The sequence below is a fragment of the Solanum verrucosum genome, unplaced genomic scaffold, assembly GCF_900185275.1.
Source record: "Solanum verrucosum unplaced genomic scaffold, falcon-dt-bn FXZP01000258.1, whole genome shotgun sequence".
Taxonomy (NCBI): domain Eukaryota; kingdom Viridiplantae; phylum Streptophyta; class Magnoliopsida; order Solanales; family Solanaceae; genus Solanum; species Solanum verrucosum.
The window spans coordinates 1,224,351-1,248,768 of record NW_026019974.1 but is presented as its reverse complement, the minus strand read 5'-3'; the positions used below and the strand labels follow the sequence as shown (position 1 = coordinate 1,248,768).

Here is a 24,418-nt window from a genome sequence, read left to right as displayed (position 1 = left end):
ACATTTGGGCGCTATTGCAACCTCTAATGAAACGTGGGGTTCTCTTAAGCGAGAGCCCCTTTGCTTAAGTGATGTTCTCTTTTGCGAGAGGAAACCTCTTTTCTGGATTTCACTTTTGCGACTTAGAGGCCATTAGGCTTAAATATTCTTTTTAAAAGACTTGTTATTCAATCTAATTATTGTGAAAGTTTGAAGACTCTGAACAGTTACTAGTATTTCAGAAACAATTTAATTTGTATCCAAAGATATAGCTTTAAAATAAAAAAAGCCTCTACAATCAAGTTATTACTATTACTGCATACAGTAAGTATGAGTATAAAACTTGATAAAGAACGCAACCCATTGCTTCAACCTTAACCAGAAATGTCGGGTTTGAGTATTGGATATGGAGAAAAACTTGTTGGTAGCGCCACCCCTGAATAGGCCTTGCAGTGTGCAATTCGAATTTAGTCGGAGCTCTAATGTTGGCTCCGAAACCAAAAAAATGAAAACTTGATAAAGATGCTAGGTTACTTTAAAAATCCTTGGATTGTGACATAATTCGTAATTTTATTTATATGTTTTTGTTCCTTGACCAGTTGATAATGGTGAGTGCTTCAGCAAATAAGCTATCAAAATTGAAGGAAAATGCAGGAGAGTATGCTTGTTTGATAATGGAGGAATTAGATCCAGAAGATCTTGGTTACATTAGGGTCTGTTCCTCTGGCTTGCAAAGTGTGTTAAAAAATAGCAACACTAATATGTGCCTTTTCCTTCAGTTATGGCAGTTGGAAACTGATAAGTGCTAATGCTCCTAGATGTTTTGATGATCTCCTCACAAGTGCAGGGACCTGGTCCTCTGCAGAGTATGCTCGTCCAGTGTCAATATGTTGTACAATTGTAAAAGTTGTCTGCGTCAGAAAGTTGGTGACGCTTCAGAGCACTTCACCAATCAGAAGCGACGAGGTTGCTTGTTCAATTAAGGGGGAAACACGAGTCATTGAATGAATGTCTGTTCACTCACGTGAGGAGTTATGCAGGTTGTTTGTCATCATCAAAACGGGGGAAATTGATAAGAGCTTATGCATTTTGGTGTTTTGATAATCTCCTCACAAGTGCAGGGACCTGGTCCTCTGCAGAGTATGCTCGTCCAGTGTCAAAGTGCGGTACAGCTGTAAAAGCTGTCTGCGTCAGAAAGTTGGTGAAGCTGCAGAGTACTTCACCAATCAGAAGCAAGGAGGTTGCTTGTACGTTTGGTAATAACTTTTATGGTATATACTAAACAAAATACAACAATGAATGATATTGTTGTATTTTGTTTAGTATATACCATAAAAGTTATTACCAAACGTACAAGCAACCTCCTTGCTTCTGATTGGTGAAGTACTCTGTAGCTTCACCAACTTTCTGACGCAGACAACTTTTACAGCTGTACCGCACTTTGACACTGGACGAGCATACTCTGTAGAGGACCAGGTCCCTGCACTTGTGAGGAGATTATCAAAACACCAAAATGCATAAGCTCTTATCAATTTCCCCCGTTTTGATGATGACAAACAACCTGCATAACTCCTCACGTGAGTGAACAGACATTCATTCAATGACTCATGTTTCCCCCTTAATTGAACAAGCAACCTCGTCGCTTCTGATTGGTGAAGTGCTCTGAAGCGTCACCAACTTTCTGACGCAGACAACTTTTACAGCTGTACAACATATTGACACTGGACGAGCATACTCTGCAGAGGACCAGGTCTCTGCACTTGTGAGGAGATCATCAAAACATCTAGGAGCATTAGAACTTATCATTTTCCCCCTTTTTGATGATGACAAACAACCTGCATAACTCCTCACGTGAGGGAACAAACATTCATTCAAATACATAACAAATTCCCCCTTTGTTAGTGCACCAGTAACAACCACAGTTCGTTCCCCCTTAGTTCAATGCCCCTAACAACCATAGTTCGTTCTCCGTTAGTTCAATGCCTTTAACAACCACAGTTCCCCCTTAGTTCAGTGCCCCCTATTCCACAACCAACTTTACAACAAAACTTCCCCCTTTTGACATCATTGAAAAGGTGAAGCAGTAAACATATTCAAGTTAAATGCAAGGCAATAAAGAGTTCAGGGCCTTGGGCCACACATAACATGTGTATGTAAGCATAAAGAGAATATTAAGCCACATATGAACAGGGGAGAAACATAAATAGCATTAGATCAAAAATACTGACCACTGTAGTCAAGCAAAACAAACACAAAGCCACAAGAGTTTTAATCAGGATTGAAGAACAAAAAGGGAAACTAAGGAAACAAGACACTTTTAGGACAGAAGTGGAAAGGGATTGAGAGTGCACATAAACAGAGACAGATGCTCATTTGCATCCTCATGAGCCTTGATAAGCTGCATGTTGAGAGCCTTAACTTCCTCACTGGGTGATGCATTTGTCTTCAGCAGCCTTTCATTTTCATCCCTCAACTTTTGTAACACCTGCTCATTTCCATCGCTGGTACCAGGTCCCTCGAAACTGCCTTCTGCAATTCAGACCTCAATGAAGCAATTTCAATCTCCTTGTTATTCATAATCTCAATAAGATCAGTCACTTCCCGTTTAAGGGTAGCCTGTTGCTCTAGAACATCTGTCATTTGAGATCTGCACCTAGCTTTTCCTTCAACACACTAACATTCCAGCATAATGGCAGAGAGGTTGATCTCTTCAAGTTCATCAAGCTTCTCCATGAGAAACAGATCAGCAACAGATGCCACTATTTTTGTTTTGTTTTGGGCACTAACACCTTATTGATGAACTCAAAAAGCAATTGATATTTCCCTTTGAGAAACCCTTTCGATAACCCTGCATTCTTGACATCTCCACCTTTTGTGGCAAGTGCATAAAAAAAATTTGATATTCCAAATTTGGTTAGAATGTCAGGGTCAAAGACTCTGCCATTCAAAACCTTTTGGTTCTCCATTGCCGTTATCCTCTCCTCCCTTGTCATTTTCTTTTCTTCACTTTGATTTTGCACCCTAGAACCTGGTCCCTTTATGAGTTTTAAATTTCAGCCACCTGTTTTCTAACTTTCTCCTTTTTCACATGAGATTTCTTTACAGCCTTCTGGAGTAAGAAATGAGAAGTTGAATGAACTAAGATTTTCAACTTCTTGGGAGATAGGGATCTTTGAAGAAGAATTAGAGTTAGACATTTTGAGAAAGAGAGAAAAGCTTTGGGAAAGGGGATTAGTGAATTTCAACAAGAATTGTTTGATGAGATTTTGTAATTTGATTCACTAAGAGAAGTAGTATATAAAACCAAGAAGACATCGAGTCTTCAACAGTAGCAACCTTTGGTTTAAAAGCGAAAAGACATCTGAAACTGACACGATGAATGGGCGAGGGACATGTGGCAGTGATGTTGACATACAGACAGTGTAGTGTAAGTGATACTAACCTCAGCAGGACCAGGTCCCCTTTTCAGTTTGCAACCCTGTCAGTATGATTTAATCTTCTCTTCAGCTAGACACACCATGAGTGTATACCTACATTAAGGTACCAGAAGTGAATTCTTAAGTGACAAGCATTAAAACAAGTATAGATACCTGCCCTCCGTAACATAATCAAAATAGAAGATTTTTGTGCAAACTTGTCACGGAATCAGGTAATCTTGTGCATCCCCAGCCTCATCTTGCTTTTAATGAAATATTCTTTACTCAATGACTTTGTAAAGATATCAGTTAGCTGGTCCTCAGTCTTACAGAACTTCATCACTACATTTTGCTTCTCAACATTGTCCCTCAGGAAATCAGTGATGATCCAAGAAAATGTGTCATGCCTGATGTACTCTTTCGATCTACAAGAAAGCCTGCATAGTCAGCATCTGCAAAACCAATTATATCAAGTGAGTCACCTGTTAGGTAGAGGAGGACCAGGTCCTGAGTTCCCTTCAAGTGTCTCAGGATACGTTTAGCTGCCTTTAGATGGGATTCCTTTGGTGCTGCTTGAAATCTTGCACTCATTCCTCAACTCCATCTTCATCTAAGTCAAGCTTCACACTTGTGCTCATGGGAGTGTCAAGAACTTTTGCCTCAATCGAATTGAACTTTCAAAGCAGTTCCTTAATGTATTTCTCTTGACATAAAGGCTGAATATGCAACTAGATTTCTTGTCCTGGATCTAGTTTGAATTCCAGAGTCAAGTGGAGAGATGAGATTGTCCAATGGATGTGAGAATTGATGTTTCCATCCGGACATTATGATCAACTCTTCTTCGATTTCAGCATCAGATTCAACATCATCAGCTTCATGATTTTGAGATGGAACCTTCTGGGTAGTATCAGAGGGACCAGGTGCTCCTGTGAGATCTGCAGCAATTTCTTTTGCAACCTGTTTGTTTCCAGGATTTAGGATATCCTTGTCTTCCCTTTGCTTGATCAGCTCCTCCATCTCATGGTCTCCCCTCATCACTCCTCCTCTGCTTTGAATTCTAACAGGTTCACACAGATTCATGTGGAGAAGTTCCAAAGGTCTGGTAGTGCTCACACCCTTTTTTGCCTTGAAAGAAAATCTTGTTTGTTTGCCTTTTGCACAGGCGTCACAGACTTTGTCATTTGAGAATTTCAACTTTGGTAGTCCGCGGACCAGGTCCCCTGCAACAAGCTTGTTAAGAAAAGAGGTACTTACATGACCCAGTCGTCTATGCCAAAGATTTGCATCATCAGTTTGAGCACTCAGACATGACAAGTTGTTTCCCTTCAGACATGAACTTGACTTCATTTCCCTTGTTGCAAATATGAAACACACTTAAGAGATTAAACTACAGACTATCCACATAGTGTACACTTTCTATGGAATGATCTACAGTTCTTCTTATTTTGCCAATTCAAAGAATAAAACTTTTCTTTCCGCTGCCAAAAGACACACCACCACCTTGGTGTGCTTCCAAAGAGAGGAAGTTAAGAGTATTTCCAGTCATATGCCTTGAGCATCCACTATTCATGTACCAACATTGACTGCTCCCTCTCTTCTGCACAAGAATCACTTATTAGACTTGGGAACCCACTTCAGACGGAGTTCCCAATAACTATCAAAAGGCTTAATAAGAAACCTTCATGTCCGGGGGGCAAAGTGTTCTTACTGAAACGATAACGGGGACCAGGTCCCTTGAGTTCCCTTTTATCATTGTTTTCAGGTCTGACAAATTTCTCATGCTTTTCTTTTGCTTTTCTCAGAGTCTCACACTTTTCTTTTAGATGACCATTACGCCCACAGTGAGTTCACAACAGATTGTCAGATACAGACACATATTTGCTATGAGGATTATAAGGAGGTTCTATTGGTCTACGTCCCAACCCTTTCTTTCCATTGAAACTCTGATTAGACAGATTAGAGAGTATCTTAGAAGAGTCAGTCCATTTTAGAGAGTGGCTTAACTCCTCCTTGACCTTACTCAGATCCTTTCTCAGTTGAGAATTTTTTTCAAGAGAAGCAACTAACTTGGACTCAAGGATTTTGAGCTTTTCTTCCGGTTCTTCCTCAAGGATGCTAAGCTTTCTCTTTCCACCTACTGAGGTACCAGGTCCCTCACTGGGTTCCAGACTATCATTCTCGAGGATACCTATCCTGATACTCAGTTTAGATATGAGAGCAGAATTCTTATCTTCACACAAACTTAATTTTTTATTCAACATTAAGTTTTTATTGGTTCGTTCATCAACACAATCAATAAGCAGAGCATCAAGTTTCCTCAAATTTTCAATAGGCAGATTATCTAGATCATCTTTAAGATCAAAAAGAGTTACCTCATCTGAATCCTCTTCATCATCAGAATTTGCCATTAATGAGAAGATGGAATTGAAGACATTTTCATCATCTTTAATAGTCATCATTGAAACATCTTCATAACTTTCTGCATCTTCTTCTGGCTCACTTGAATCATTTCCCCATACAGCAAAGGCTTTTCTCACCAACTGATCAGCATGAGCCTTTCTCCGAGCACTGTCTGGGACCAAGTCCCTCTTACGAGGTTTGAAGTTCTGAGTTTCCTGCTTCTGGCTGGGACAGTCCCTCATAAAATGACCAGGTTTGCCACATTTATGACAAAGGTCATTTGCGTTTGCTGCTCTGCTGGTCGAAGCCTTTTTTGGAAAGACATCATGTTTCTTTATGATTTTCTGAAACCTTTTAGTAACATAGGCCATTTCATCATCCTCCTGAGTCGCATCATTTTGTGAGTTTTTCAAAGCAATAAATTTCTCCTTCTTTCCCTCCTTCATGTTTGTCCCCTGCTTTTTGTTCAGCTCGTAGGTCTGGAGATTTCCAATCAGCTCATCCATGGAAAGTGTCTTCAGATCTTTTGCCTTTGTTATAGCATCAACTTTGCTTTCCCATGACTTGGGAAGAACCTTGAGAATCTTGTGAACTTGTTTGCTTAAAGGAATGGGCACACCTAAGCATCTTAGTTCGTTGGTGATGGAAGTGAATCTTGAGTTCATTTCAAAGATAGTTTCACCTTCCTTCATACAAAAATTCTCGTATTGAGTCGTAAACATATCGACCTTAGACTCTTTTACTCGTTGTGTTCCCTCATGGGCTGTTTGGAGACAGTCCCATATCTCTTTGGCTGATTCACAGGCAGAAATTCTGTTGTACTCATCGGATCCAATCCCACATACTAGAATCTTCTTTGCTTTATAGTTCTTCTCTATCTTTTTCCTATCCATCTCATTGTACTCCTTTCTAGTTTTGACAACTGTAGTAGTGAGCTCTCCATCCTTCACCTCCTTTGTAGGAATATATGGTCCATCAAGAATGATGTCCCACAACTGAGTGTCCTCAACGTTGATGTAGTCAAGTATTCGATTCTTCCACCAGCCATAATATTGACCATTAAAACGTGGTGGCCTAGTAGAAGACTGACCTTCTTCCATATTAAGTAGAGCAGCCATTCCTTTTGGATCTTTTCTTTTCTTGGTGTTAACCAAAATGAAAAGTACTGCTCTGATACCACTTGTCGGAATGTATGTGTCCACTAGTCTAGATGGGACCAGGTCCTCAGCACAGTTAAAATAACAAAAAATAATAGAACGTGCTGAAAGTAAAGATTGCACAACAACTTTACGTGGAAACTTCCTTGCTCAAGGGAGTAAAACCACGACCTGGCCTGCCAGGACTTTTCAAACTTCTTTCACTAATCTTTTCCAAGCAAAAGTAAAAGCAAGTTTATAAACCGAGATTAGCCTACTAATCACAACTCTAAGCAATACCTCCTATTACTTAGATGAGCCAGAGCAGATACAACACTACCCACTAAGCTATCACCTTTAGATAACTTAGACTTTGCTAAGCGGATACAACACCGCCCAATATACTAATCCTAACCGATTAATATAGACTTTTAGAGTAAGAACCTAAGTTACCCTTAACCTAGTTCTTACAATGATTCAAACAAGTTTGAAACGTTTCTTTCACAAGTGAAATGGATCTTACAATATAAGCACTATTACCAGCAAATAAAGTAACAACTGGTACAAGAAGCTCTTGAAGTAATCGATCAGATCCCTTGCTGTTCTTGAAGCTTGAAAATATTTCTCTCTTTGAATGAATGAATGATATTGTTGTATTTTGTTTAGTATATATCATAAAAGTTATTACCAAACGTACAAGCAACCTCCTTGCTTCTGATTGGTGAAGTACTCTGCAGCTTTACCAACTTTCTGACGCAGACAGCTTTTACAGCTGTACCGCACTTTGATACTGGACGAGCATACTCTGCAGAGGACCAGGTCCCTGCACTTGTGAGGAGATTATCAAAACACCAAAAGGCATAAGCTCTTATAAGAAACACTTATTTTACAAAGGGACCATTACATGAGCTACAGTAGGCCTTTAAGCACAACGACCAGTGTCGACTGGAGTCCAAACATACGAACCAGCAACGCCAACAACATAGTAAAGAAAGTAAGTCGTGCCCTCAAATGCCTTGTCTTAGACAATTGGCATAGAGGCTCGATTATCTTGCTATGGTTGCTCGCTATGATTGGACTTTTCACTTGGAAATTCATGCAGTATAAGCAAATGGAAGCATTTCAAGTAATGGGTTACTGTTTGGCTACAGCTAAAGGGGCTGCCGAGACACTCAAGTTTAACATGGCACTAATCCTTTTACCAGTTTGTCGAAACATGTTAACTAGGTTACATTCAACAAGAGCCAGGTTACTTATTCCATTTGCTGACAATATCAATTTTCACAAGGTAAACACTCCATACCTCAATTTATCACTAGTATCATATATTCCTTAACTAGGCCATTCGCTTGCAGATTATTGCACATGCCATAGCTATTGGCATAATATTTCATACAACCAACCATTTAGCGTGTGATTTTCCCCATTTGGTTAACTCATCGCTAGAAAAATTTGCACTCGTAGCTTCTGATTTTGACAAGTTGAAGCCAAGCTAGATAAGTCTTTTGACTGGTGTTGAGGGCATCACCGGTATTTCTATGGTAATTTTGATGACTATAGCCGTCATACTAGCAACACCACGCTTCAGGAGGAGCGTACTCAACTTGCCACCCCCTTTGAACCGATTAACAGGCTTTAATGCATTTTGGTATTCTCATGATCACCTTCTGGCATTTGTCTATATATTGCTACTACTACACGGAACATTCCTGTTCTTTGTCTACAAATGGTATCAGAAGACGGTAAGGACTATGAAGATAATTAGTACAAAGAAAGCAAGCATTAAATTGAAAAAACATTTATCCAAGATTATATGCTAACAATATATCACCAATAACTATTAACGCAGACGTGGATGTATATCTCCATTCCATTAATCCTGTACATTGCGGAGAGGACTTTGAGAACATGGCGATCAGAAGACTATACAGTTAAGATCTTGAAGGTAAGTAAGGGCAAGAAACTGATAGCATTTTCATCAATTACACTTGTATTCTCGGGACAGTACAAGAAACTAACTCCTAAAATGAAACTGTAAAACCACTTAAGAATATAAGGAGAGAAAGATCAAGAACAAGATAGGAGGAAACGAATAAAGAATTGATTTTCGGACCTTACAGGTTTCTGTACTTACAGGAGATGTCTTGAGCTTGATCATGTCAAAACCAGCTGGCTTCAAATACAAGAGCGGGCAGTATATATTCCTGCAGTTCCCAAAAATATCCTCATTTGAATGGTAGGTATTGTTGTTTCACATGCAAGCTGATTATGTTACGAACAGGTATTGAACATATATCTCAATATTTCTCCAAGCATCCATTTTCTATAACATCAGCACCAGGAGATGACTACCTCAGTGTTTATATCCGGATCGTAGGTGACTGGACAAAAGAACTTAAGAGAGTATTCACAGAGATTCCAGCATGTGTAGTTGGTTGAGCAAAGTTTGAAGAACATGAAAATGTTGATCAAAGAGGGTAACTTTACTATTTCTGTCCATTGAGCAAATCTACATCGTGATTTTCTTTACAAGTTCTAAAAATGCTATCGACCATGCAGTTGTTTACCTCGATTGCTAGTTGATGGACAATAAGGAGCACCATCACAAGACTATAAAAATTATGATGTCTTACTTCTTGTAGGACTTGGTATTGGAGCTACACCTTTTATAAGTATCCTAATGGATCTACTGAACAATACAAGAGCACATGAAGATGTGGTAAATCTTACAATATCATTACTTCAAAGCAATAACGTTATAAGGCTCCAAGTAAATATTTTCCGTTCATGATTCTGTTTCAGGATTCGAATACTGAGACCAGCGCATCAGATGATAGCTGGACAAGTTTTGCTTCTTCAAGCTCAACATCAAGTGTAAAAAAGAAATCACAAAGGGCAAGAAGTGCACATTTTTATTGGGTTACCAGAGAACCTGGATCTTTAGAGTGGTTCAAAGGAGTGATGAATGAAGTTGCAAAGATGGATCACAAAGTAGTACACACATACTTCTTGCTACATGTCCTTAATTGGAATTCTACGTTGTTCGATTTCTGTTTTAATATTATTGCCATCAACTCGGTTATGTTCCTGTATTCTGGTGATGGAACAGGGTCAGATAAAGATGCTTAATTATCTAACGAGTGTTTATGAAGAAGGTGATGCTAGATCAACTCTCATCACTATGCTCCAGGCACTTAATCATGCAAAACATGGTGTTGACATCTTGTGTGGCACCAGGGTATGATCCATCACATAGACCTTCTGAAAGTGAAATATTTTTTATTCTACTGACATTAAAGCTAATTCTAGTGCAGGTAAGGACACATTTTGCAAAGCCCAAATGGACTGAAGTGTTCAAGAAAATAGCATTGAAACATCCCTATTCCACAGTAGGTAAAGAATTTCTATCACAATCTCAATTATGATAATTTATTAAGCACCAGCAGTTCTGGCAAGTGCCCCTTCCTACATGATTTTGCTAGTTAACTTAGTCCTAATGCCTTATATGATTAATTCGGGAAAAATGAGATATCCTCATTCTAATGATAATCATCACATAGTAAAAGGTAATAAAACAACAAATATCAAAGGTTAGAGAAAATAGTCAAATAACCCCCAACCTATTACCAGATTTCCAACTACACACTCATACTTCAAAGGGGTCCTATTACTCTCTTGGGCTATTTTAAAGTAGATTTATTTCCTCCCTGAAACGTCATTATCAGGCATGTATCTTGTGGTGAAATACAAGTGTTGGAATGTATGCGTCCACCGATTTTTATGGGACCAGGTCCTTAGCACAGTTATAATAACAAACAAAAATAAATGCTGAAAGTAAAGATTGCACAAACAACTTTATGTGGAAACCTCCTTGCTCAAGGGCGTAAAACCACGACCTGTTCTCAACAAGACTTTTCAAACTGCTTCCACTAATATTCTCCAAGCAAAAGTAAAAGCAAGTTTACAAAAAGAGATTAGCCTGCTAATCTCTACACTAAGCAATACCTCCTATCACTTAGCTGAGTCAGAGCAGATACAACACTGCCCACTATACTAATCCTGATCGATTAATATAGACTTTTAGAGTAAGAACCAACGTTACCCTTAACCTAGTTCTTATAATGATTCAAACAAGTTTGAAACGTTTCTTTCACAAGTGAAACAAATCCTACAATATAAGAACTATTACAAGCAAGCAAAACTACATCTAGTACAGAAAGCAATCGAAGCACTTCTATCAGGTCCCTTGCTGTTTTGAAGCTTGAAAGTATCTCTCTTTTAATGAATGAGATAATTTGTTGTTTTATTAGCAATCGAAGCACTCCTTTTCTCGTTCACCACATTTATCAATAATGTCAATCTCAGACGTACTTTTAACTATTTCCAACTCAGGAACTTCTACTTGAGAATGGTTTCCTCCTCGCACTCCTCTTGACCACCATCTTAATGGGATCTCTTCTTCTTCTTCTTCTTCCTTATCGCTCCTGACATCAAAGGATTTTGGTGTTTGGTCAAAGATAGTCTCACTTCTACGAGGGACCTGATCTGGTGACTCCAATTCGTGCTCCAGAAGGGTAGGTTGAACATCACCTCTTAATGAGGCTAAGCTTTGAACGGCCACCAGTTCAGCCCCAACAGTTAGGATACATGATTCAGGACCTTTCCCTTCAGGTAAGTCCCCTTCAAACAATCTCTCAGATATGGTAGACGACACTGCCATGGAAACAACGTCAATTTTTTCCATAGGAAGACCCACAATAGGTTTTGCCACAGATTGTGCCTCTGAATTTGGGGATTTGTCACCAAATAGAACCAGAGTGGGAGAGCAAACCAAAACATTCCCGGAGTGAAGAACAGGGGAGACCAAGATGTCGGCCGGTGGAGTGATGGATTCATCCATTTCACCAACACCACAGACTGGGGTGGATGGAGACTCTTCAGGGGGAGGAACAGAGAAGTTGAATGAACTAGGGTTTTCAACTTCTTGGGAGATGGGTGTTTTTGAAGAAGACTCCGAGATAGGCATTTTGAAGAGAAGAGGGAAACAAAATTTGGAGAGAAATTTAGAGATTTTTAGAAGAAGGTTTATGAAGTTTGATTTTGAAGAGAAGAGGGAAACATAATAATAACTCACCAGGAGAATTTTAAAGTGAAAAGGTATCGGGTCCCAATAGAGGCGACCTTTGGTATTAAAAGCAACAAGACGTTTTGAAACTGACGCGATGAATGGGCAAGTGACACATGGCAGTGATGTTTACATTTAGACAGTGTAGCACAAGTGATACTAACCTCATGAGGACCAGGTCCTCCTTTCAGTTTGTAACTCTGCCTGTGTGATTAAACCATCCCTTCAACTAGACACACCAATAATGTATACCTGCATTAAGGTACCTGCAGTAAGGGTGGCAAACAGACCGGTTTTTATCCGGTCCGGTTCCCGTACCGGTAAGACCGGTACCGGTTGAACCGGTAAGGAACCGGTCTTATAGGTACCGAAACCGGTACCGAAATGGAACCCGGATTTTTATCCGGTTGATCCGGTCCGGTAAGAACCGGTTCCGGTCCGGTTCAACGGTCAATTTGTTTTTTTTTTTTTTTTTTTTTTTTTTTTAAATGTGAACGTTAAAGGAGCCGTTGGGCTGGGGCCCAAAACGGCTCCAAACAGCCCCCCCACCCCTCTCTACCCCTTAACACTATAAATATATCACATTTTTTCATTTAAATCACAAATTCACAAACTATAAATATCTTATAAAATCTCTTAATTTTCAATCTCTCATAAATTCATAATTATTATTTTGTGATATTGACTTGGAGTTCGAATTTCGGAGATTTATTTGAAGTAAATCGGAAGCTTCAATTGGCATCTCTCAATTCCGGCTTTGGTTATACGTCTACTTTTACGTAGACGTTCGATACATTCGTTCCAACTTTAATTTTTTATTTGTTTATTAATTAAGTTATTTTATTTTTTTGTTATATTATCTTTGCTTGTTTTTCATAATATTAATTATTTTAAACTTGAACATGAATTTTGAAAAATATAGTGGTAAAAGACCAATGTCGGAAAGAAAAAATAATAGGGGAGGAGGAAGTAGTTCTAATTCTAAAAATTTGCCACCTCCTAGATTTAGAATTAATACTAATGATTATACTCATGTTGATGAAACTTCTTTTACACGAGACTCACGACCTATTGAATTTAATTCCGAAAATGAAGTAGATCATGAAACTTTAAATAGATGTTTTACTAATTTTGAGGAAGAATTAGATGAGGAAGTAGAAATAAATGAGGAAGATGATGAGACCCCTAGTCCTACTAGTCCGGCTACCGAATTACCGGAACAAGATGAAGTCCCCTCTTTACCTACTTTTTCAAAGACCGTTGTACGTGTTAAAAGATCTTTAGTATGGAAATTTTTGGTACAAAATGAGGAAAAAACTACTGTTACTTGCACGAAATGTAAATTGATCATGAAACATGTAACTACGGGTACACAAGGGGGAACGAGACGACTAAGAACACATTTGAGAAAGTGTAATAAAGAATTTGCTCGCCTAGATGATATAGAAAGGGCTAATAGAAATGGAATACCTCAACCTGAAAATTCTATGGGAGCTGGAGGTTCTAATATGGTTCAAAGTGTATTAAATATGACTAACCCGGCTAGCCGAAGCACACACCGCACATATAGTAAAGAAAAAGATCGTAGAGAATTAGCTAAAATGGTTGCTGTTTGTGGTTTGCCTTTTTCATTTCCTTCACATCCTGGTTTTATTCAGTATATTCGAGAATTGTATAACCCAGATTATGAAGGTATTCCAAGAAGTACAATTAAAAGTGATCTTTTTAAATATCAAAAAGAATATTGTCATTTTCTTCGTTGTTTATTTGTTTATTATGATGGTAGATTATCTATTACTTCTGATATGGGACGTAGTCCTAATGGTAATGATTATTTTACAATTACTGTCCATTGGATTGACCATGAATGGAACATGCAAAAACGAATATTAGGATATAAATATGTTGAAGAAACTAAAACCGGTGCTTATATAGCAACAAAAATAGGCCTTGTTTTACAATTTTATGGAATATGTGATAAAATAATGAGTGTCACTTTAGATAATGCTTCTAATAATTTGAAAGCAATTGATTATTTAAAATGTAGACTTTGTCCAATTGATAATGATTCTTTTCATATTAAGTGTGCCGCACATGTGTATAATTTGATAGTAAAAGATGGTGTTTCTCAATTTGGAATTTCTTGTGAAAAAATTAGACTTGCTTGTAATTGGATTTTTAAAGCTAAAATAAAAGCTAGAATTACAGAATTTAAAAATCGTTGTAAAGAATGTGGACTTGAATATAGAAAAGTTCCAAAAGAAGTATGCACTAGATGGAATTCTTTATTTGAAATGCTTCAAGTTGCTTATATTTATCAAGAGCCGGTACAATTAGTTTTTAATGCTCATAATGCGGACCCGAATTTGAGAATTGGCTATGAAGATTGGGAAAATACAAAAGAACTTATTGAATTTTTAAGTGTTTTTTATAAAGCAACAAATGCTGCTTCTGGTCAATATTATCCAACTATTTCTTCTGTTTTAGTAAATATTTGTGCTATTTCATCTGAATTTGCAAAATATAAAGGAAAAGATCGATTTGAAAATTCCCTTGCTTTTATGATTGAAAAATTCAAAAAATATTTTTTTCCTATTCCTCAAATCTATTTGACTGCTACTACTTTCAACCCAAATTACAAATTAAAAGGTGTTGAAAGAATGGTTGAAAAGATTTATTCAAATTTAGAAATTAGAGATGATGAAACTCCTAGTGTTGAAGATTGTAAAAGTAGCATATATTTAAAAACTAGAGAGTTATATAATACATATAAATCTATGGAAAAAAATATTCCAATAGTTGAACCTCCATCTTGTAAACCTAGAAGCGATGATACGGATGATTGGATGGATGATTATCTTGAGCTTGAATCATCTACTAATAATGATTTTGATTTATATTTCAATCAGGCACGAGAAAAAATTAGGCATGAAGAAGGACAACTTCAAGCTCCAATATTAGTATGGTGGAAGAATCGTGAAAATCAATTTCCGACCCTTGCTAGGATTGTTCGAGATGTGCTAGCGATTCAAGCATCATCGATCGCTTCGGAGCAAGCCTTTAGTGCGGCGAGATTTATGATTGGAGATCATCGATATTCATTAGCAAAAGATAGTTTGGAAATATCGGTGTTGTTTCGAGATTGGGTCAATGCCGAAAGAAGAAATACCGGACTACCACAATTAAATAGCCAAATAGAAGACGAAATAGATGAAATATTTGGTGATAATAGTGATGATGGTATGGAAGCAATGGAAGAAGAACGACAAATACAAGTTCCAAAAAATGTTTCTTTTGAAATGATACAAAAGTTACGAAAAGATTTTAAAAAGAGTTTCAATTGTTAGTACAATAATTAATATTCAATACCTAGATTATGTACTCTTTGTCTCTTTCTAATATTTGTATTGTACAATTTATTTATTTGAATAAATATACGGCTATTCGCCTTGATTTTCTTCTAAAATAGTCTCTTATATTTAATCCAAGTCATTTTAGAAATTTAATTTTCAACTATTTTAATATTAGTTTAAAGTTTAAACTTTAATATAAAATTGAATTTTAAGATTTAAACTTTAAATTCAATATAAACTTTAAACTTTAAACTTTAAAGTCAATTTTAAACTTTAAATTCAATATAAAGTTATAAACTTTAAAATTTAAATTTTAAAGTCAATTTTAAACTTTAAGTTTAAAGTTTAAACTTAAATTCAATTGAAACTTTAAAGTAACTTTAAAGTTTAAAGTTTTAAATTGAAGTTTTTTAATAATATAATTTTATTAATTAATAATATAATATTATATAATAATTAAAGTTAATAAAAAAATAAAAAAAAATTACCGGTACAAAATGATCCGGTAAGAACCGGTACCGGTCCGGTCCAAACCGGTTCCAATCCGGTAACTAAGGGACCGGACGGAACCGTTGGAAATTTCCGGTAAAACCGGTTCCGGTAACGAAATCCGGTAAGGAGGACCGGTTCCGGTAAAACCGGTCCTGTTGACCCGGTCCTGTCCGTTTGCCAGCCTTAACCTGCAGTGAATTCTTTTATGATAAACTTTAAAACAAGTATAGATACCTGCCCTCCTTATCATAATCAATAAGAATGATTTTTGTGCAAATTTTGTCAAGGGGTCAGGTAATTTTGTGCATCTCTTGCCTTATCCTACTTTTGATGACGAATTCTTTACTTAATGGCTTTGTAAAGATGTCGGCTAGCTGATCTTCAGTTTTGCAGTACCTTATCACCACATTCTGGTTTTCAACATTGTCCCTCAAAAAGTGATGCCTCATATCTATATGCTTTGTCCTCTTATGCTGGACAAGATTCTTGTCCATTTTCATGGCACTGGTGTTATCATAGATGAGAGGAATGGTGTCTGAAAGTACACCAAAGTCCTCCAACTGCTGCTTGATCCATAATAGTTGTGCATAGCACGATGCAGCAACCACATACTCTGCCTCTGTAGTAGAAAATGCCACGGAATTCTGCTTTTTTGTTCCCCATGAAATCAAAGTTGATCCAAGGAAGTGTGCCATGCCTTATGTGCTTTTCCGATCAACTAGAAAACCTGCATAATCAACATCAGCATAACCTATAAGATCAAAAGAGTCACCAGTAGGGTAGAAGAGGACCAGGTCCTGAGTTCCCTTCAAGTATCTCAGGATGCGTTTGGCTGCCTTCAGGTGAGACTCCTTTGGTGCTGCTTGAAACCTTGCACACATCCCTACGCTGAATACTATGTTTGGCCTGCTTGCAGTGAGGTATAAAAGTGATCATATGATTCCCCTGTACATGGTTTGATTTACCTTTACACCATCTTCATCTAAATTAAGTTTCACACTTGTGCTCATTGGAGGATCCAACACCTTTGTTTCAAGCGGATTGAATTTCTTGAGCAACTCTTTGATGTACTTCTCTTGGCATATTGAAGTGCCTTGAGAGGACTGTTTGATCTGCAAGCCTAGAAAGAACATGAGTTCCCCCATCATGCTCATTTCGAACTCACTACTCATCAAATCAACAAACTCTTTGCAAAGTGAGTCTGAAGTGGCTCGAAATATGATATCATCCACACATGCCTGCACAATTAACAATTCCTTACCTCTGGATTTTAAGAACAAGGTATTATCAATTTTACCTCTCTTGAACCCATCGGTGAGAAGAAACTTGGACAGGCATTCATACCAAGCTCTGGGAGCCTGTTTTAACCGATACAAAACCTTATCCAATTTCAGCACATGATTGGGCAGGTCTGCATCTTCAAAGCCTGGAGGCTGCTTGACATATACTTCTTCCTTTAGGTTCCCATTCAAGAAAGCACTCTTGACATCCATTTGAAATAGTTTGAATTCCATATGAGCGGCAATTGCTATCAAGATTCTGATGGCTTCCATTCTGGTTACAGGAGCAAAGGTCTCATCATAATCAATTCCCTCTTCTTGGTTGTAACCCTGTACCACCAGTCTTTACTTATTTTTAGTAATGATCCCATGCTCATCAAGTTTGTTTCTGAAGACCCATCTGGTTCCAATAATGGTTTTGTCCAGTGGTCTGGGGACCAGGTGACACACCATGCCTCTCTCAAACTGGTGAAGCTCCTCATACATTGAAGTTACCCAGTCTACATCCTTCAAAGCTTCCTTGATGTTCTTGGGTTCAATGGATGATATGAATAATGAATGAGCAACTAGATTTCTTGATTTAAACCTAGTTTGAATTCTTGAGTCGAGTGGAGAGATAAGATTGTCTAGTGGATGTGAAGATTGATGTTTCCATCCAGACTTTCTGGTAATCTCTTCTTCTTTGTTAGCATCAGAATCACCTTCATCTTCTTCAAGATTTTGAGACGTTGTTTCCTGTGATGAACCAGAGGGACCAGGTCCTCTTGAGTGTTCTGCATCATTCTCTTTTGTACCCTGATCATCCTGATGCTTGCTCATCAGCTCCTCAAACTCATAATCCTCATTGTTCTCATTTCTTGTACCCAATTCATCAAACCTGACGTGCATGCTTTCTTCAATGCAAAGAGTTCATTTGTGAAACACCCTGTACGCCTTATTGTAGATGAATATCCAACAAATACACCTTCATCACTTCTGGCATCAAACTTGCCTAGATCATCCTTTCCATTATTCAACACAAAACATTTACACCCAAATGGTCTAATATGTGAAATTGAAGGGTTTTTGTTATTTAATAGCTCATAAGGTGTTTTCTTGATGATAGATCTGATAAGACACTTGTTTGTCACATAGCATGCTGTATTAACTGCTTCAGCTCAAAAATTCATTACAAGTCCTAAATCGATCAGCATAGTTCTAGCAATCTCCACCAGAGTTTTATTCTTTCTTTCAGCCACTACATTATGCTGAGGAGTTCTTGGTGCTGAGAAGTAGTGATTGATTCCATTTTCTGCACAAAATCCTTCAAGTAGCGAGTTTTCAAACTCCGTACCATGATCAGATCTGATACTGGCTATCTTCAATTGGATGGCTTTGACAAATGTGATCAGTTGTCCAGCTGTCTCATCTTTCGTTAGCAGAAACATGTTCCAAGTGAACCTGGAAAAATCATCAACAATGACAAGAATATATTTCTTACCTCATCTGCTTTGGATTCTGATAGGGCCACATAAGTCCATGTGGAGCATCTCTAGAGGTCTCATTGTACTGACTCCCTTCTTGGCTTTGAATGATGACTTAGTCTGTTTCCCTTTAGCACATGCATCACAGACTTTGTCATTCGAAAACTTTAGTGTTGGCAATCCGCGGACTAGGTCCACTGTAATAAGTTTGTTCAGTAACGAAGTACTCACATGACCTAGTCGCCGATGCCATAGATCTGCATCATCAGCTTGAGCACTTAAACAGGACAGATCATCTCCCTTAATGGAATCCAGATCTGCAACATACATATTTTTAACTCTAGTAGCAGACGTGACAACCCTTTTAGTAATGCGATTTGTAACCAAACATTTATCAGCCACGAACTTGACTTCATTTCCTCTATTATAGATTTGTGATATGCTCAAAAGATTGTATTTTAAATCCTCCACATAGTGTACATTATTTATTGAATTATCAGCAGATCTCCCTATCCTGCCTATACCAAGGATAGAGCCCTTATTTCCACCACCAAATGACACACCACCACCTTGGTGTGCTTTCAAAGAGAGGAAGTTTGAAGTGTCTCCAATCATGTGTCTTGAGCATACATTCTCCAAGTACCAGCATTGACTCCTTCCTCTCTTCTGCATAAGAATCACTTGTTAGATTTAGGAACCCACTTCAAATGGAGTTCCCAATAACTATCAAAAGGCTTGATAAGAAACCTTTCCGTCCAGGGAGGCAATGTGTTCTTACTGAAAGGATAAAGGGGACCAGGTCCCTTGTGTCCCTTTTTAACATCATTTTTAGATCTAACAAATTTCACATGCCTTTCTTTAGCTTTTCTCAGACTCTCAAATTTCTCTTTCAAATGACCATTTCGACCACAGTGAGTACACAAAAGGTTGTCAGATACATACACATATTTGCTATGAGGATTATAAAGTGGTTCTATTGGTCTGAGTTCCAACCCTCTCTTTCCATTGAAACTCTAATTAGACAGATTAGAGAGTATCTTAGAGGAGTCAGTCCATTTTAGAGAGTGGCTTAACTCCTCCTTGACCTTACTCAGATCCTTTCTCAGTTGAGAATTAGTTTCAAGGGAAGCAACTAGCTTAGACTCAGAATTTTTTAGCTTTTCTTCCAGTTCTTCCTCAAAAATGCTAAGCTTTCTCTTTCCACCTACTGAGGTACCAGGGTCCTCCTCAGGTATTATGTTGCTAGTTTCTAGAGTACCTATCCTTAGACTCATTTCAGAAACTTGAGACAAGAGAGCAAACTTCTCATCCTCACACGAACTTAATTTTTTATTCAACATTAAGTTTTCTGTGGTTCGTTCATCAACAGAGTCAATAAGCAGGCAAGTTTCCTCAAGTTTTCAATAGGCATAGTATCTAGATCATCCTTAAGATCAAAGAGAGTTACCTCGTCTGAATCCTCTTCATCATCAGATTTTGCCATCAGGGAGAAAATGGAGTTGAAAACGCTTTCATCATTTTCAATATCCATCATTGAAACATCCTCATGACTTTCTGCATCTTCTTCTGATTCACTTGAATCGTTTCCCCAAACAGCAAAGGATTTTCTCACCAACTGATCAACATGTGCCTTCCTTCGAACATGGTCTAGGACCACGTCCTTCTTGCGAGGTCTGGTGTCATGATTTTCCAGCTTTTGATTGGGGCAGTCCCTTATGAAATGACCAGGCTTGCCACATTTATGGCAAAGATCATTTGCAGTAGCAGTTCTGCTAGAAGGGGTTTTCTTTTGGAAGCCTTCATGCTTCTTTAAGATTTTTTGAAATCTTCTAGTGACATACACCATCTCATCCTCCTCTTCAGTCACCTCACTTTGAGATGTTTTCAATGCAATAGACTTTTCCTTCTTTCCTTCCTTCACAGTCGTCCCCTATTTCTTGTTCATCTCGTAGGTCAGAAGATTCCCAATCAGTTCATCCATGGGAAGAGTCATTAAATCTTTGGCTTATGTTATGGCATCCACCTTGGTTTCCCAAGATTTAGGAAGCACTTTGAGGATCTTATGAATTTGCTTACTGACAGGAATAGGCTCACCTAGGCCTCTCAGCTCATTGGTGATAGAGGTGAATCTTGAGTTCATCTCAAATATGGTTTCCCCTTCCTTCATAATGAAATTTTCGTACTGAGTGGTGAGCATATCAACCTTAGACTCTTTCATTCGCTGGGTTCCTTCATGGGTTGTTTGAAGACAGGGCCATATCTCTTTGGCAGTCTCACAAGCAGAAATTCTGTTGTATTCGTCTGCTCCAATTCCACACACACACCAGAATCTTCTTTGCTTTGTAGTTCTTTTCTATCTTCTTCCTATCTGCTTCATTGTACTCTTTTCTTGTTTCGACAGTAGTAGTGGTGAGCTCTCCATCCTTCACCTCCTTTGTAGGAATATACGGTCCATCAAGAATAATGTCCCACAGCTCCGTATCCTCAACGTTGATGTAGTCGTGTATTCGATTTTTCCACCATCCGTAGTATTGACCATTAAAGCGAGGTGGCCTGGTAGAAAACTTACCTTCCTCCATATTGGGTGGGGCAGCCATTCCTTCTGGATCTTTTCTTTTCTAGGTGTTAACCAAATTGAAAAGTCAAGCTCTGATACCACTTGTTGGAATGTATGCGTCCACCGATTTTGATGGGACCAGGTCCTCAGCACAGTTACAATAACAAACAAAAATAAATGCTGAAAGTAAAGATTGCACAAACAACTTTACGTGGAAACTCCATACTCAAGGGAGTAAAACCACGACCTGTTCTCAACAGGACTTTTCGAACTGCTTCCACTAATCTTCTCCAAGAAAAAGTAAAAGCCAATTTACAAAAAGATCCACACTAAGCAATACCTCTTATTACTTAGCTGAGCCAGTGCATATACAACACTGCCCACTATAGTAATCCTGACCGATTAATATAGACTTTTAGAGTAACAACCTACGTTACCCTTAACCTAGTTCTTAGAATGATTCAAACAAGTTTGAAACGTTTCTTTCACAAGTGAAACGAATCCTACAATATAAGAACTATTACAAGCAAGAAAAACTACAACTAGTACAGAAAGCAATCGAAGCACTTCTATCAGGTCCCTTGTTGTTTTGAAGCTTGAAAGTATCTCTCTTTGAATGAATGAGATAATTTGTTTTTTTTCCTTGGATATATTTAGACATGAAAAGTTATTATCCAATGAACAAGCAACCTCGTCGGTTCTGATTGGTGGAGTACTCTACAGCTTCACCAACATTCTGACGCAGACAGCTTTCCAGCTGTACAACACTTTGACCTGTGGATGAGTATTTATACTCTGTAGAGGACCTAGTCCCTGCACTTGTGAGGAGATCATCAAAACATCAAGAAACATAAGCACCTATCAACAAGCATGTGACACGTGTATTTCACCATTTAATAATTTTTTTTTAAAAAAAAGTCTCCTCATTCCTCCTCCTTTCTTCTTCAATTATTTCTTCGACCCTAACTATAATAAACATCATTTTTAACCTCAATAAATTTCTATATCTCTAACATTTTACAAGGACGGAAATTTTGGTAAGGTTTTCATCCACTTTGAATCTCTAGAGCCTAGAAGATAGCGGCCTTAATCAAATCTTTCATTCAACCAATTCAACAATCTTTTCATATTTTTTTTACATTTTGTTTGATTTTATTCATTAGAAAATTCCAAATACACATTGAATGGGTCATGACGAGATCAGATTTAACCTCCGACTATTCCGTCGTCGACTCAGAACCATTGTGGATGAGCAAACTAATTTGAGACCAATTTGTAACACCAATTTGAGAAACCTCTCTCTCTTCCCCACTCTTTCTCCCTCTAAAATGTTCATGGTTAAATTATAATTTGAGTTTTTAGTTTTAATTCATCATGGGTTTTAGGATAACATGTAGGAACCTTCTTTAAAAAAGTAGAAAAAATTATTTTGTTTCAGTTCCTTCTAATAAATTTGATTTTTTAAAAAAATATATAATTACTTCACTTAGACTATGTTACTCTTGAGTCCATGACTTTAAAAATGAAGAAGTAATGTGTATATTTTTTTAGCAATAAATTTAATTTGTTATATATGTTCTAAATAAGTCTTTAGAAAAATTATTTGGGGGTCATTTGGCCATTTTCTCTCAAAAGTTATATACAAGCTTGAAGAAGAATCTAAAAAATGCAGCAATATTGCTATATCCAAAGAACAACATGGTCGTTGATTAGATAAAAACAGAGTGGACATAACTCTACAATTAGAAAGGACCTAAAGGCATAGATCAGTTATTATGGAAGTCATGAATAGTAAACTCTTCATAGTTCATGAAATATTCAAACAATTAGGGCCGTTTGGTTACTGTATAAGAGTCCATTTTATTCATGTATTAAAAGTTGTATTAGTTTCACTATGTTTGGTAGAAGTTTTTAATAGGTAGAAAAGTCAACAGAACTTATACCATGTTTGGTTGGTAGGATTCTAAAAGCTGTATAAAATTATTCATATATTAATTTTATACGGTGTTTGGTTACGTTCTTTGTAGTCCTACATAATTAATACCAACACAACTTATGAGGGAATCTATGTATAAGTTATGTGGGATAAAAGGTCGAATAAGTTATGCAGGTATTAATTATACATGTATTAAAATAGTAAATTATGTATTTACTCCTATTAATTTTTTTTTATTGAGAACTTAACTGTACTCCATTCTTAATTTTTATTTCTTTTTTCTTTTTAACACACAATCACCTTTTCTTTTTGTTTACATTTGGATTCCAAAAATATTTTATTAATATTACAATTTGGGTGGTATATATTTTGTCGGCACACATGTTAATCATATTCTAATTCATATATTTGGTATATTAAAATTGTATAAACAATATGTAAAATATATTTATAGAATATTTACTATAATAACGTATTGTAATCTCTATATAATCAAATAATACCTACATCACTAATATCCGCATAACTAAATCCAACGTAACTAAACCCTGCATAATTAATACCTGCATAACTAATACATGCATAACTACTACTTGCATAACTAAACCCTACACAACTTATAATACTTACATAACTATTACCTGCATAACTAATACATGCATAACTAATACCTGCATAACTCTAACCAGTAACCAAACATCCCCTTACATCAACTAACACCAGAAAGTATTTATCTTATTGAAGCATTTACAAGGTAGAGCATCCAACCGGGCATTTCCCAATTAACATTGAATATTAAAAAAGAAAGAGACACTATATATAACATAATTTTTTTTAAAAAAAAGTGCAAAATGAAACTGGAGACTGACAAATTAAACTGATATGCAGGAGTCTTCTACTGTGGGATGCCTGTCTTGGCAAAGGAGTTGAAGAAGCTATCACAAGAATTAACTTACAAGACATCCACACGTTTCGAGTTCCACAAGGAGTACTTCTATTATTAGCAATTTTCACTAATAATATTTAAGTGATTTTTTTCCTTTATATTTTGTGATTATTATTTATGTGATGCATGTACATGTATATTTCAATTCAAAAATGTAAATTTATCTATCATACAAGATACTATATATGCTGAAAGAGAGTTTTCTCACTAGAAAATTGTAAATGTTCATCAAAGCAATCATTTTGCACAAATACATAAGACATATTATTGTACCATAATGCACATCTTGTGTTATCTTTTTTTGTGATGATGGTGTCCGGACCAGCATGCGCACT

The 24,418-nt window shown here is 37.2% G+C and overlaps 1 pseudogene; it reads left to right on the top strand.

The window, feature by feature from the left end:
* The first annotated feature begins 385 nt into the window (after positions 1–385).
* Positions 386–24,141, top strand: LOC125817310 (respiratory burst oxidase homolog protein E-like; annotated as a pseudogene).
* The last annotated feature ends 277 nt before the right edge of the window (positions 24,142–24,418 follow it).